Source organism: Phascolarctos cinereus, unplaced genomic scaffold (assembly GCF_003287225.1).
Source record: "Phascolarctos cinereus isolate Bilbo 61053 unplaced genomic scaffold, phaCin_HiC Scaffold_4;HRSCAF=312, whole genome shotgun sequence".
NCBI lineage: Eukaryota > Metazoa > Chordata > Mammalia > Diprotodontia > Phascolarctidae > Phascolarctos > Phascolarctos cinereus.
The window spans coordinates 524077817-524093506 of record NW_027555847.1 but is presented as its reverse complement, the minus strand read 5'-3'; the positions used below and the strand labels follow the sequence as shown (position 1 = coordinate 524093506).

The following is a 15690-nucleotide window of genomic DNA, read 5'->3' as shown; positions in this document are numbered from 1 at the left end:
ATTCCTGGAACCTTTGGCATCATTGTTCTTAGCATCTCTGCTTTCATCAATATAATGATCATCATTGTCAGTATTAGGGCTCTTGTCATCTTGGCCATTACCATCACCAGTCTCTTGGGTGTTGTCATCATGGCCATCACCATCATCATAATTATCATTACATCTGTTAACTATTTCCATCCTTATAACTGTACTTACAATTGTCCTGGATTATCAATAGCATCCACATATTGGTTGTCAATATTTTCAGAGCAATGTTACAATTGCTTTTACCACTACTATCACAATTGCTCGTCTTCACTTTTATCATCTGCAGCAGTATGGCATGCAGGTAGAAATGCAGAATGCACAAAGGCTTCTTTAAAACCTTCAAATTGTGGCTGCAACTCCCTCTCCATGCCACCTGCCCCTGTCTGACAGCCCCACCTCCATGGAGAATGTGAATGAGTAAAACAACATGGAAGAGTTTGCTGGGGGATGCAAAATCAGCATGAGAAAGAACCAGCAGGATGATAGTAAAATGTTTATTGGAGGGCTGAGCTGGGACACAAGCAAGAAAAATCTGACTGAATACTTATCCCATTTTGGAGAGGTTGTAGATTACACAGTTAAAACAGATCCCATTATGGGAATATTGAGGGGATTTGTATTTGTGCTTTTCTAAGATGCTGTCAGTGTCAATAAGGTCTTGGAACTTAGAGAACACAAGCTGGATGGCAAGTTGATAGACCCCTAAAGAACTAAAACATTAAAGGGAAAGGACCCCCCCCAAAAAAAAGTATTTGTCAGTAGACTAAGCCCTGATAAAGCTGAATAACAAATCAAAAGATATTTTGGAGCATTTGGAGAGATTGAGAATATTGAACTTCCTATGGACACAAAAACAAATGAAAGAAGAGGATTTTGTTTTATCACATATACAGATGAAGAACCAGTAAAGAAATTATTAGAAAACAGATATCATCAGATTGGTTCTGGGAACTGTGAAATTAAAATTGCCCATCCCAAAGAGGCATACAGGCAGCAATAGCAACAGCAACAGCAGAAAAAAGGGAGAGACACTGCAGTATGTTGTAAATAGCTGAAATTGTTTCTACCAAGCCATAGGTCCCTTGACTCTTATTTTCAAGAGAAGCACCTTTTTATTAAATATCATATAATAAGGCATGTTGGGTAATTGCTTTTATGAGGAGACAAGAAGTTTTGAATCTATTTGTAAAACAAACAAAAGACAACACCCTCATATTCCCTTCACTTCCCTTCCCTTTTCTAATTGGTTGATTTTCTTTTCATAATCTTCTTGGTTTTTGTGGATTGTTCTTATTTTCTTTTAGTTTTTTTCCTCAATCTCTCTCATTTCATTTTTTTTTGTCTTTTTGTTTTTGTTTTTTTAGGCAATTGGGGTTAAGTAACCTGCCCAGGGTCACACATCTAGTTAGTGTCAAGTGTTTGGTCTGAGGCCAGGTCCTCCAGACTTCAGGGTCGGTGCTCTATCCATTGCGTCACCTAGCTGCCTCTCTCTCATTTGATTTTAAGGTATTTTTAAAGCTCTTCTATGAATTATTTTTCGGCGGGTGACCATTTGATGTCACTCTTTGGGGTAGAAGAGGGTTTCTTTGCTTCAATATCCTCCTCTGAAGATGAACCTTGGTCTTCTTTATTCCCATGATAACTTTCTTATAAAAATGAAATCTAAAAACTTTCTTGGCATGTAATTGAAAAAAATAAAATAGTATAAATTTTAGAAAGATCTAAAAAAAAGAATAACCCATAGAAATCTCATACCAGACTAAAGTGCTTTCTAGAAAACCAAGGCACAATGGTTGATTAAAGCTCCAAAGCAAAACGATACAGAAATGAGTCTTCAAAAGAGTCAGGTACAGATCTTTCTGGGGAATATCAATTGATTTCTTTGCCATCATTCACTCAGAAGAACAAATAAGAAACAACTCATCATTCAGCTCCTGTTTCTGAGACTATCAAGATCCAGCATCCTCAGGCTTAACATCAAATATGCAGCTAGTGAAATTCAGTCTCATTAGGGTGCTGCAGAAAGAACATTGAATAGGGAAGCAAGATATCTAGGTTTAGTCTTACCTGTATCAGTTAGATGTGTGGCCTTGGATATAGGTGTTACTACACTTCGCATATGTTTTCAGACTTTTTCAATGCATGAATCAGTTGTACTAATTTTTTTCTCTAAAAATACTATTTGTCATATGGGATGGTTTTGTGGAGGGGGGGAAGATAACTATGGTGATAAAAGAAACAGTAAATACCAATAAAATCTTATTTTTTAAAAAAAAGAACCAATAGGTAGAAGTTAATAGGAGGAAGATTTTGGCTCAGTGTGAGGAAGACGTGTCTAACAATTTAAACTATCTGGAAATGTAGTTGGCTGCCTCCTGATTTCCTCTGAAATGGGGTTGTAAGGCATAGTCTGGATGACCACTTGTCAATATTTTTTTATGGGAAAGCCATACTTTGGAAAAGGTTATATAGATTCCAGTGAGTCTTCAAGTACAGGGGTGATTTAGACAGGCTCAAGTCCCTGATGTAGAGTGAAGGGAGCGAGACTAGGGGAACAATATAAACTATGATAACAACATTATAGGTGAGGAAAAAAAGACTCTAAACGGATTCAGAACTCTGAACAACACAATAAGAAACCATGAGTCCAAAAAAACAAAGATGAAACATGACAATTACCTCCTGACAGAGGAACATTTAACTTAACATGCAGAAAGATACTTATATTTACAGACTGGTGAATTTGGGGATTTGTTTTGCCAGAGAATGCAGTTATTGATTGAAGGCTTTATTTTTCAGGTTTAGAGGGCTGGAGGGGATGGCAGCACAACTGGGAAAGGTAGTAGAGGTAGTGACAAATGAATTATTAAGAAAGAATAAAGCAAAAATAAAACTCTCCAAATTATATTTACACTATGATAAACTACATTTATTTTCATTGTGGTTCAGGAGTGTTAATGTTGAATTAAAATTCAGACACTGAACCACACTGCTAAAGCAGAATGGAAAAAAATGTTGCAGTATCTTGCTACCAAAAATAGTTTATTGCTCTGACTTAATAAGATCAAAAACAGCTTACACCTCATATTTCAAGAAATTATCAAGGAAAACTCCCCTGATATCTTAGAAGAAGAGAGTAAAATAAAAATTCCAAGAATCTACCAATCATCTCCTGGAAAAGGTTCCAAAATAAAAACTCCCAGGAATATCATAGTGTGGGGATTATAATTATCCAACCTGCAATAAAAGAGACTAAGGCAGGGCTTTAAGTGAGTGGCATTTTATTAAAGGATCCATGATCTCCTTTAATGAAGTGGACCTCAGATCTTCCTCATGATATGAGAAGCACCCTCCTTCCAGGGCCTTATTTTTCATAATGCTTGATATCAGATTTGATACCTGGACAATCTTAAAGGGCTATACAAAATCCCCTTGTTGAGAGGCCTTGCTCCATGAGCCAAAAATGATGCATCAGCTAGAAATGCTATATCAACAGAGGGGTGTTGAATTGGGTGAAGCATGGGGCATCTCCACTGACTAAATGGTCATAAGATGGTCACTTGCTCATGCTGGATGAGAGAGTGGTTTGGATATACAAAAACAAGTTGGGGGACTTTTCCATGTAATTGAGTCACCTCTGCCATGTTGGGCTTGGTCACCATAACAAGGAAAAACAAGGGTGGAGGGCCTCTATTGAGCTTCCTATAATTAAGCAAGTAAACTTTCCATCTGCAGCTCACAACATATGATCATTACCCCTATGGAATCATATAAAACTGACCAGTACTGATCGGAATAGAGTAGGAGTTCAAATGAATTATTTCTCATAATAGCTGAATTCCAGATCTTATAGGTCAAGGAGAAAATATTTCAAATAGCTGAAAGAAACAATTCAAATATCATGAAGCCATAGTCATGATAATACGAGATTTAGAAGCTTCTATATTAAAGAATTAGAGGGCTTAGAATATGATATTCTGGAGGGAAAAGGAAATAGGTTTACAACTAAGAATCACATATCATCCCAAAAAACTGAGTACAATCCTTCAGGAGGAAAAAAAAAGATATATGATGAAATAGAGAGCTTTCAAGTGTTCCTGATGAAAAAATCAGAGCTAAATAGAAATTTTGACTTTTAAATATGCCTCAAGAGAAGCATAAAAAGGTAAACAGGAAAGAGAAATAGTAAGGGATGTAATAAGGTTAAACTGTTTACATTCCTACATAGGAAAATGATATTTGTAACTCCTAAGAACTTTCTCATTATTAGTACAGTTAAAGTGAGTATATACAGCCAGATGGTACAGGTGTGAGTTGAATATAATGGGATGATATCTAAAACAAATTAAATAAATAAAACTAAAGGATAAGAAAGAGGAATGCACTGAAAGAAAGGGAAAGGGAGAGGTAGAATGGGGTAAATTACTCATAAAAAGAGATGCAAAAGAGCTTTTAAGTAGAGGGGGAGATGAAGGGAGTAATGGGCAACACTTGAAAATTACTTTCATGAGATTTGGCTCAAAGAAGGAATAATACACATGCTCAGTTTGGTCTATAAACCTATCTTATCCTACAGAGAAGTGAAAGGGGAGAGGGATAAGGGAAGGAATGGGATGAAAGAAGGAAAGGCAGATTGGAAGAGGGACAGAGTGAAAGGAAAGAGAGAGATGAATAAACAGGGGGAAAACATAGGATGGAGGAAAATCCCAGTAATCATAACTGTGGATATGAACAGGATAAACTCACCCATAAAATGGAAGTGAGGACCAAGGTAGGCTACATTATTTAGACATAATGGGTTATACCATAAGCAAATTAGGGGAGCACAAAATAGTTTACCTTTCAGATCTTTGGATAAGGGGAAAAAATTATGACCAAACAAGAGAGCATTATAGAATATAAAATGGGTAATTTTGGTTATAGTACACATAATATGGAATTGCATTTTCTACAACTAAACTTATGGAAGCTATATCAAATTGTTTGACTTCTCAATGAGGGGGAAGAAGAGGGAGGGACTAAGAGAAGGAGGGAAGGAGGGAGATAATTTAGAACTCAGAATGCTTTTTTTTTAATTAATGTAAAATTTGTTTTTACATGTATTTGGAAAAAACAAAATATTAAAAAAATTTACATTTCTTTCTTTCCTTGCAATCAATAAGCGTTCATCAAATAATGAATATGTTCCTAGCTCACCACTTGCCAGGTGCTAGAATGGAAACAAAGACATATAAAGACATTTGTCCTTGTCCCTAATATCATCTAGTTGAAGGAAAATAATTCATTACCATGAAACAATTAAGAGAACAGCTGAGTGTTAAATCATCTGAAGATAAGTGCAATAGGAGTTTTCATCATCATCATTTATTCCTCTGTTCAACATCTTCAACAGCTTTAAGTGTTGTCTCTATTGACTACCACAAAAAGTTAAATTAAATATTCCAAATATACAAAGTATTGTTCTGGATTCTGAGATAAAAAGAACAAAATGAAAGAGGCCCTGACCTCAATGAGTTTACTTTATATTGATTGTTAAACAATGACCCAGATCACATAGTTTGGAGTAGGGAGGTCATAATATTAAAAAGGGAATAGACAAGGGACACCAGAAAAAAAGTTATAGAGGTATCTGAGGAAAAAGAACAAATTCAAAATCCCCCATAATTTGGAAACACTCAACCTTTTCAGTCTTATGTCTCACCAATACCCTCTATAACCTAAATTCTAGTAAAGCTGTGTCCTTTGAACTGACCAGATTTCCCAGGTTCTGCATTTTTCTTCATGTTTACAACATGCTTTCCCCTTCCATCTGCACATTTCATTCCCAGTTCAAGTTCCATTTCTATAATGTCTTTCCTGGATCTTCCTATCATTAATGATGTTGCTCCTTAGAGCTCATGTAGCACTTAGTTTTGATTATCGTGAATTGTAGTTGTCTATATTTGTCATATAGCCCATGAAGGTAGGGACCATGTCTTCACGGAACTCCATATATACCTCAACACCTAAAATAGAGCTCTAAAGAGAGTTGCTATTTAATAAACTTATTGATTAAATAATTTATACTTTCAAGAACAGTATTAATTTGAATGAGGTTTTTTTTTACTTATTATTTTTCACTTTCATATTTAGGTGACAAGGTTTTTACTTCATTACTTCTTTCTGTCAAAATTTGGGTTTTGTCACCTGAAATAAAGGAACATTTCTATTCCTTTTTGACTTCTGGAAAACAGAACTCACCTAAATCACCATGAATCTCTGCAAATTCTAAGCCTCAGGTGGTATTAAAGTTTATTCTTTCCATCAAGAGAAGGATGATCTGCCAATTCAGAGACCAAAGCACCTGTGACCATAACCATGTGACTTCTCACAAAGGACCCAAATTACATCACTAAATCTGGACACTCTACATTGTTTGTTTGTTTTTGTCTAGAGGGAAAGAGCAAACCAATCTCTCTTAAAATTCCATTTTAAAGAGTCAGTTACATAAATTTGGAAATAATTCTCCACAGTCTTGAATTTGGGGTTAAATTTGATGTCAGGATCCTTGTGATTAAGCAATTTATAATGTGAGGCATTCATTTTTACCTCGTGCTGTGAAATGCAGATATTAAGTTGACTAAAACAAAATGTTGGCCCTAATTCACATTTTATGGAATCCCCAGAGAGTGGGATGGGATTGGATTCTGGCCATAGGACACATTGGAAATGTTTTGACTAATGTTCATTTATAAGTATGTTAGTGTGGCAACAGTAGTGATTCAGATAACCAAGCTAATGGAAATCAAATCAATATATTAAGCTAAAATATACATAATGGGGCCCTGGAAAAATTCAAGACTAGTGTTTATTTTTTTTGAAGTGATGATTTCTACCCAATTGTTTCCTACCTCAAATTCTCTAAATCTCTTTCCCTTGAAAAATAGAAAAAGATAAAATTGGATCAGTACTAATGGATTTGACACCCTCTTTTTTTCTTTCCCTCGCATGTGATCCACATCTGAGAGATTTATATTATGTCTATGAAAATATATTCATGAACAGGGGTATACTATGAATTTTTGAATAGCTGATGAAATAAAGGGAAGTTCCCTTTTTCTTTTATAGCACAGAACAAGTTAGGGTCATCAACAGCTGAGTAGATGACAGTAAACAAGTTTATTAAATTGATCAAAGAGAAATTTCACAATATGCTCAAGACTTAATTACCTTAAAATTTAAATCCTAAGCTTATTGGAAGTCTCAGGTGCTCTAGTCTAAATCTGTATTAAAATGCAAATGGGTCATTAAATAATTGAAGTTATTTAAATAATATGTATTCTCTATACTCAGGCCTGCCTGAGGACAGATTGCTAAATAAGAGATTATTTATCCTAGAGAATTTACAGCACTTGATTAAGGTATTCAAGATTATTAAAGAATATGAAGAAAGCGATTAGTCCATCCTATTCACCTTGTCCCAGTATAAGAACAAGGGCACTCTGTGAAATTAAAGAATAATGCCTCCAGAATTTAATGAAAGGAAATTGTATGGTAAGAAATATTGTTCTCAAATCAGATGTTAATCTTCTCTCTCTCCCTCTCTCTCTCCTTACTCTCCTAGCCAGATTTCCACTTTTTAAATAATACACTCTTTGCATTTCCGCCTTGCAAACATCTATCCCTAGCAACATAAATAACACAGAGTACCAAAATCAACATGATATCTTCATTTGAAAATCATAGTAATTAAAAAGGCATTAAAATAAACCATGACAAAAATCATGCATTATTCCAGAGTAGGAAAGTTCAGTATTTTAAAATAGCATTAATTTAAATGTGACTTTCCTCAAACTCTTGTAATTTTTTCACATGGCAAAACACTTCTCTTCAGTATTTATAACTGCCAACTCCAAATTGTGGTGTATGAAATGTAGCGCTATTTATAGCAATGAAACAGCTCTTTCTTCAGGAAAAGGATATATTTTACTAAATGGGATATATAGCTAAGCTTCTTTACAAGAGACCGCATATTTATAAAATCACAACATGCTTATGCTTTTCCAAAAAAAGAAAATAAATAGATAATGATATTTTATGTCCTATAATACTTTTTTAATACCAGATTTTTTTCTCAAAATTTTTCCCATCATGACAGAGAAAGAACTGTGAAAATGAGCAAAAAATTCCATTATATATTCAACAACAAAGATGATTCATTTTCTACACAAATCTAGGGCCCTGGCAAACCACAAAAATTGCTTAGTAATTTGTAGGAGTTGGTGAACTATTTGTCTTTTTCTTCAGAGAAAGTAGTGAGAACTAGATTTTTCTTTTGAATCTGCCTGTTCAGGAAAGTTTACACATTCTCTTCAGTCACCCATGTGAGGTAGATGATAAGAATAGTATCATTGGTGTCACTGGTGTCAGTCACACCTATAACACTGTGAGATTGGGCTTAGAAGGGCAAATGTTCACTGTGGTGACCTAGGTGATAGCTTTCTGCCTTTGATTAATATTCATGAAATAAAGGTGGATCAGGTAACCAAAATCTTGATTATAAAATTGATTATTTATCTCAGAGGCATAGCTAAGAGAAGATTCATAGGGAAAAGAGGTTTTTTTTCCCTCAGTTTAAATTGTGTCAAAAATAATTTCTCTCTTTTAAAATGAAAATATAGTGTTGAGTAACTTAAGAAGTAGAAATGAAAAAAATGATTGTTTACTTCCCTACATTACCATTGAACATTTTTTTCCTGTGAATAGAAGATAACTATATATAGGAAGAAGGCATTCTCACTGACACACAAATAGAGAAAACCATGCCGTGTTCATTTATAGATTTTAACAAACTGCTCCAAAATATTTTCTCAGAGAAAGCAGACTCTTTCTTAGAAAACCAGTGTGACTGATGACCCACTGAATCTAATTTTGTATCATGAACCAGAATAAACCCTCAAATGCTGTGCCCACCCTGTATTCTGAAGGAAAATAGGGTTCTTTAGCATTTAACAAAATTCCAAGGTAGTTTTCAGAACCAGTCCTTAATAAAAGTCATAACAGCAGGAATAATTTGTCTAATATTCTTATGGGTGTGGATGACAATTATGGCTGTGGGTACCTAGGTTAATACTATGAACACCCTGTTGCAAAATGTAGGCATGACAAAGTTACTATTAAGTGATAGAAGACATCAATTATGTAGAGGTCTATTGGAATTCTTTCTGTATGAAAAGAATGAGAGAGAGAGAGAGAGAGACAGAGAGAGAGACAGAGAGAGAGACAGAGAGAGACAGAGACAGAGACGGGGGGGGGGGGGGGAGAGGAATAAGCATTTATATAATGACTTTGTACCGGGCACTGTGCTAAGCACTTTATGAATACTATCTAATTTTATCCTCATGACAGCCTTGCAATGTAGGTGTTATTATTATCCCAATTTTACTAATGAGGAAACTGAGACAACTAGAGGTTAAGTGATTTGCCCAAGGTCACACAGGTGTTAAATGTCTGAGGCAGGATTTGAATGCAAGTCTTCCTAACTCCAGGCCCAATACTCCCAATTTAGCTAGCTTTGAAATCAAAAGCTGTTATGAATAATATCTGTGTTTAAGCTTTTGAACAACTGTCATATGGAAGAAGAATTTAGCTTGTTCTTTTTTATCCCAGCAAGCAAAACTAGTAGCAATGGATGGAAATTACAGAGAAACAAATGTAGGCTAATGTTTTATCCAAAATACTTCCTATTAATTAACGATATCCAAAAGTGGTGGTGGTGGTGGTGGGGTGGCTCAAAGAATGATGGAAAACCTTGGTGGTCTTCGTGCAGAAGCTGGATAGCTATTTGATAAGTATATTATAGTGAAAATTGCTTTCTGATGGATTGAAATAGCCTCTTGAGATCTTTCAAAATCTGTAAGGCAATATTAACTTACTTTAAGTATGTAATAGAAATATCTTACATTTCTCTTCTGTAGTATATATGTGACATTTGCAGTTACTGGTTATCTCATGAAATTACTAAATATCTAGACTCCAGGGGATAAAAGGTGATTTGACTTGATTTGCTGTAAATTTAGCTAGAAATAATTTAAATTAAATTTCTATCCATATTTAAAAAAAAATTTCTTTCATATATTCTGGTTAAGAAGGTGTAGTCACCTTAGTCTAATATAAATTAAGGAGATGAAGAATACATTCCTACTGAGATTAAAGTAGCCTCATGACATCATAGGAAGATCATTGGATTTTTATTTCAAAGTTACTGATTTAGAAATGCTATTATTATCATGTTTGAATAATTATTTCTACTCCTGTAGTGGCAGTATCCTCTCCCCACTTCCTTCAAATTGCATTGTCTTCCTTACACCAAAAATAAATAAATAAGTTTTATTCTGACCATGATCCATCCACCCCGCCCCCTGTGATAGAAAAAAAGAAATCTTTCCATGGGGCTGACTCATAGTGTTCGTCATACTAACCATAAAGTTACAATGAATAATAATTATCCATTCTGTCCTAGTTCATTATCTCATTTTCTATTTCTCCACTGAATTTTTCTTTCACTCTAATACTGATAGTTCTTGCAGAGCTTTGCTTTTCTACTTTTACTCCTATTAATATGTGTGTATAATGAGTTGACTTAAAATGACACTATACCCAATGAAAGTGGTATGAAGGCATATAAATGTGGCAATGCAAAGTAACTGCAAAAGTTAGAGCTCACTGCTTCAGGCCAGTAGCTGAATTTCGATATTGGAAGAAAATAAGGCACTCACATACCCATCCAATAGTTAATCAATAGTTGACTTAATCATAGCAGGAGAATGGCATTCAGACAAGAAAAAGAATATATAAAGCCTTGCATATGACATTTATTTAATTGAATTCTGTTTCCCTGATTCCATTTTGCCTATGGTTGTCTGCTAGCCCAACTTAAGGACCCAGATGGAACTTTTAACGTTAGGGTTTATTTTGGGGTTTTTTTAGTACCAAAGTAACAAAGAAACTTTGCCAATGGCCTAAGTCTTAGGCAGCCCCTGAATCAATCAAGCCTTAAGGATAATTTTCTTACCTTTTAAGGAAATATATATATATATATATATATATATATATATATATATATATATATATACACAAAAATATACATATATACATATACATATACATACATACATACATATATACATATAATGTACATATATACACATACATACATATATACACATACATACATATATATGTATGTATGTGTGTGTATATATATGTATATATATATACATGACAGGGGACCCTGGCCAATATTTCTTATGCCTCAGTAATGACAAAATGAACATACAGCAAAGTTTCCTTGGGTCAATGCACAAAAGTCATCATCAGGGTTATTCAATGCCTTTATTCAAGGAATAAAAGGGCAGTTTAAACCCTTAGACTCATCATCATCTCCTTCTACCTCATTTCTTTTTTTTGTGTACAGTGCCAATATGTTATATTGACTAGCTTTACCTAAAACACAAAGCTAACTGATAAAGTCTTTATCCCTTGTTACTGAGCCTACCACCTTCAGTCACATGGCAGGATATATAATTACCAGAAGCCAAACTTCTTCAGTTCTTAAAATGGATGTGTTTATACATTACCCCTCACTGGACCTGGGAAGCAGAGAATTCCTGCCGGGCAATGATTTTCTAGGGAATGAAAAGACAACTCCTACAATGCAGAATTCTACAATTCAGATAAGAGGTTATCTGGTACAGTTGTTGTTGATCCTTCCTTCTCCAACAGGACCAATCACATCACAAGGGTAATGTCTTGACTTGGGCATGAATTAGTTTTAAGTGAGGCAGAGCTGCACAGTCATCATAGGCTTAGGTTCACAGTGCAACAGAAAAGCTATGTAAATGAGAAAAAAGTTAATCTGGGTGAACGCTAAAGTGTTAGCACAGCCAGTAATACCCTTGATGTAAAGGGGAGAATGGGTTCTATCATATTTAAACACATGAACTCATATTTCCTTGGCATTTTGTGGAAAAGGAGGCTTAAGAGTATACCTGTTTAACACTGAGAAAATTTGTCTGTTTTACAATGAATAAAGAAGGTGAGATTTAAGGAAAATTTTGTTTGAATGAAGTATTGAAAGAATCTGATACAAAATAGACAAACTACAAAATAGATCATACATAACTTCATCTTATCCCAGTATTAATGGCCACAGGTCTGTCTGCTACTATTAAGAGAAGACTTTCACCAGTGGCAGTGGGGAGCTAACCAGCTAAACATAACTGAGAGGTCTGGAAGGCAGGGCTTGATTCACACAGTCATATGAAAAAGATGTACAAGTTTTCGAGATTTTAAGTGTAACAAATTATCTCAATATCTTTGTGAAATTCAAGGCTTTCTTATTCTCTTGGTATCTAAATCTACTGATTCACTCTTAGGCAATGTTTCTTAGTCTTTGAAAACTCTGATCCCAACTCATGATTTTTTATTAAATGAATGAAATAATGCACATAAAGCACTTTGATTTATTATCCCCTTTTCCTTCTTTACCATCATCATCAAAATCATATACACTGACTCTGGGCTCATTGCTAAATGATCTGAATATTGAGTAGTTGGAAAACCACTAAACTATAGGACTAACCAGGCACTTCTGTCCCCTCTCTAGAAGAACTTTTCATCTGTAGTTTTTCTCTGATGCACAGTTGGAGAAATTTTAGTCTACATCTGAAAGCTCCCATGGCAGATCCTACTCACTGGCATGGCAGGGAAAAACAAGCCAGGTCTTTTTAAAAACCTTTTTGTTATCCTGCGCCTCTTAGGACTACCAGTATGACATGCAAAAGCAGGCATAACAACCACTTTCATTACTTCACTCATTAAAAGTTATGATGGCAGTCTTGTTTGATAGAAGAAGACATAGCTCAAAACACCAAATGGCCATGTTAAAATAGATCATTTGTGAGACTGTATGGATAGGCTGGGAAGAGTATGGAAAAATAAGCAGAAATATTTAGAATTCATACTAAGTCCTTGAGTTCAGCACCTAAAAGCAATGGGATTTTCAGAATGTAAATGTGTCTCCTTATCTAGAGTATTCATGGTAGATTTATTCAGAGGTGCTTGGGGTCTATATGGTCTAGATTGGTGCATTTGAAAAATACTTCAACTTTCATTCTCCTCCTCAAATGAAAACAGTGCTTCCCCTAACCATAGAGGCCATTTGAATCTATTTAGGCATGTGAAGCTAGTTTTCTGTTCCTTTGGATTTTGAACTGGACTAAGTAAACCCATTAAAGCAGTCGCCTTCTAAAAACAAACAAACAAGAGAATTACTCTTCAGGAAATGGCCCTTAAAGTTAGAGTTCTTAACCTGGGGTGCCTAAATTTGTTTGATATGTAGATAAGATAGATAACGAAATAGATTATAAATAAATTTGCAATATAATTGTTCTCCTTTGGAACATATGTATTTTATATTAGGTATGTAAAAACATTCTGAGAAAGGGTTCATAAGCTTCACCAGAGTGCCAAAGGGGTCCATCACACATACACACACACACACACATACACACACACACACACACACACACACACACACACACACACACACACACAAAGACTAAGAACCCTTGTGTTAAAAAATATACACCAAAAACTTCAACTATTCTCTTCAGGTACTTAGGCTCTGCTGCTGATTGGGGTATATTTCAGCAACAGTGCAACATTGTGTTCAGTCAGCCATGTAATACCAGCATAATTAATGGTCATTTCAAATAGGCAGATTTAAAGTTTTACTCAGTGCTCTTTCTTAAGTAGCAATTATTGCATTTGTTGACTCATGTGTCAGAAAATGCATTGTGTAGGCACTTGAAGCAATCTCTTCATAGTCTTTTCCCAGTCTTCTGTAGATAATCAATATGATGTAATAAGAATTTGCCAAATCACATTCACAAGGTAAAACTTTAAGCTGTCTCTCCTCCTTCCTTTCAGTATTGAATAGCATTGGGGAAAGGTCAGCCTTTTAAATCAGCATGTTCCAGTCTCACAATTGGCAACACTGACAAGTTGTTTGTTGTTGATTCAAAAGGATGTGGGTCATTTAGCTGCCAATCCCTTAAGGAAATATCTACATCCAAGAGGGTGTGTTGACCTTCAGTCTAATATATTGTCTTATTAGGTCTGCTCTAGATTTTCACACACAGACAGCAGAAAGAAAAAAAAAACTTCACTTGCTCATTATCTTGGGAAACAAGGTAAAAAGAAAGCTATTTTATTCATCACCTTCGCCCATGTGTCAAAAATGAGATATTTTCTCTTAATCCCCAGTGAGAACAATACCACAAGAGTAACCTTTTTCTGATGGTTTCATCATTTTCCCTTTTGCATCTAATACCATTGCTATTTAAGGGTGATAAGGCGCTGATTCCCCACCTATTATTACTCCTTATACTGACCCAATACGTAGACTTACTCAGATACATCTTCTGTCTATCTTATTGCAAACAGAAGGAAGCTATCAGCTTATAGTAATTGGATCTGGTACCATAGGAAAAAATTGATATTTCTAGAAGTGTGGCTGCAGTTAAGGGTGTGATGAACTAAAGTCAGATATTAAAGATGGGGAGAAATGTTGAGTGATCCCTACCTCTCAACTTGGAACTTAAATCCATGACTTAAAAAAAAAAAAGTTATGTAAGACCTGATTAGCCTCTTAATGGTGGGTGTGGGGGTGGAGTGAGCTGTTGCTTTAATACATGATGCCTTAGGCATCCTTTTGAGTCCTTGCATATGTTGAACTGAGTTGAACCAGGAAAGAGCAGATAAAAGCAAATATCAATATAACTATTATAAAATCCTCTGATGTGACAGCCTGGGATGCTTTCACTCCTCACTTCTACTAGATAGAATTCCAATAAGGCTACAAGCCCATTTAGTATAAGGTACCTTTTTGTATTCCCTCAATTGTTAGTGCTGCCTATGAAACTCCTCAAAAAATATTTTTACATGCCATTAATACTTCATGTTTAATAAAATTTTTTCTTAATTAATAAACATTTATTTTACCTCCATTCCACTTCATACATAACCTTTAAGAGAGGGGGGGGAAAGGAACAAAGGCAAAACTTCATACTAAATACGCATGATCAAGAAAAACAAATCCCTTCATTGGCCATGTCCTAATACTTGTGCCTCATTCTTCATCTTAAGTCTATCACTTTTCTGTCAGGAGGTGGACAGTGTATCAGTTCTCTGGAAATGTGTTTGATTATTTTGTCTTGATAAGAGTTCTTAAGTGTTCCAAAGTATGTTTCTTTACAATGTTGTCTTTAGGATAGAAATTGTTCTTGTTCTGCATCAGTTCATGAAGGTCTTGCCAGGTTTCTCTGAAACCATTCTTTTCATCAGTTCTTAGGACCCAATAAAGTGCCATTATATTTAGAGATTGTAATTTGCTCAACTATTTTCCAATTTATGTGCACCACCTTAGTTTGTCATTATGAAAAAAGTTACTATAAATATACTTTGCAAATATTTTGTGTTTGTGTGACTATATATGTACATGCTGTTTTCCCCAAGTAGAATGTAAGCTCCTAGAGGAAAGAAATATTGGAATCTGTGTGTTCATATTTCTAGTGCCTAGTACAGTTCCTGATACATTTCACTTACTTTACTGTTAGG

General features: G+C 35.0%; 1 pseudogene; it reads left to right on the top strand.

Annotated features, from left to right (window-relative positions):
- The first annotated feature begins 457 nt into the window (after window positions 1–457).
- LOC110207844 (heterogeneous nuclear ribonucleoprotein D-like pseudogene) lies at window positions 458–1030 on the top strand (annotated as a pseudogene).
- Window positions 1031–15690: the final 14660 nt, after the last annotated feature.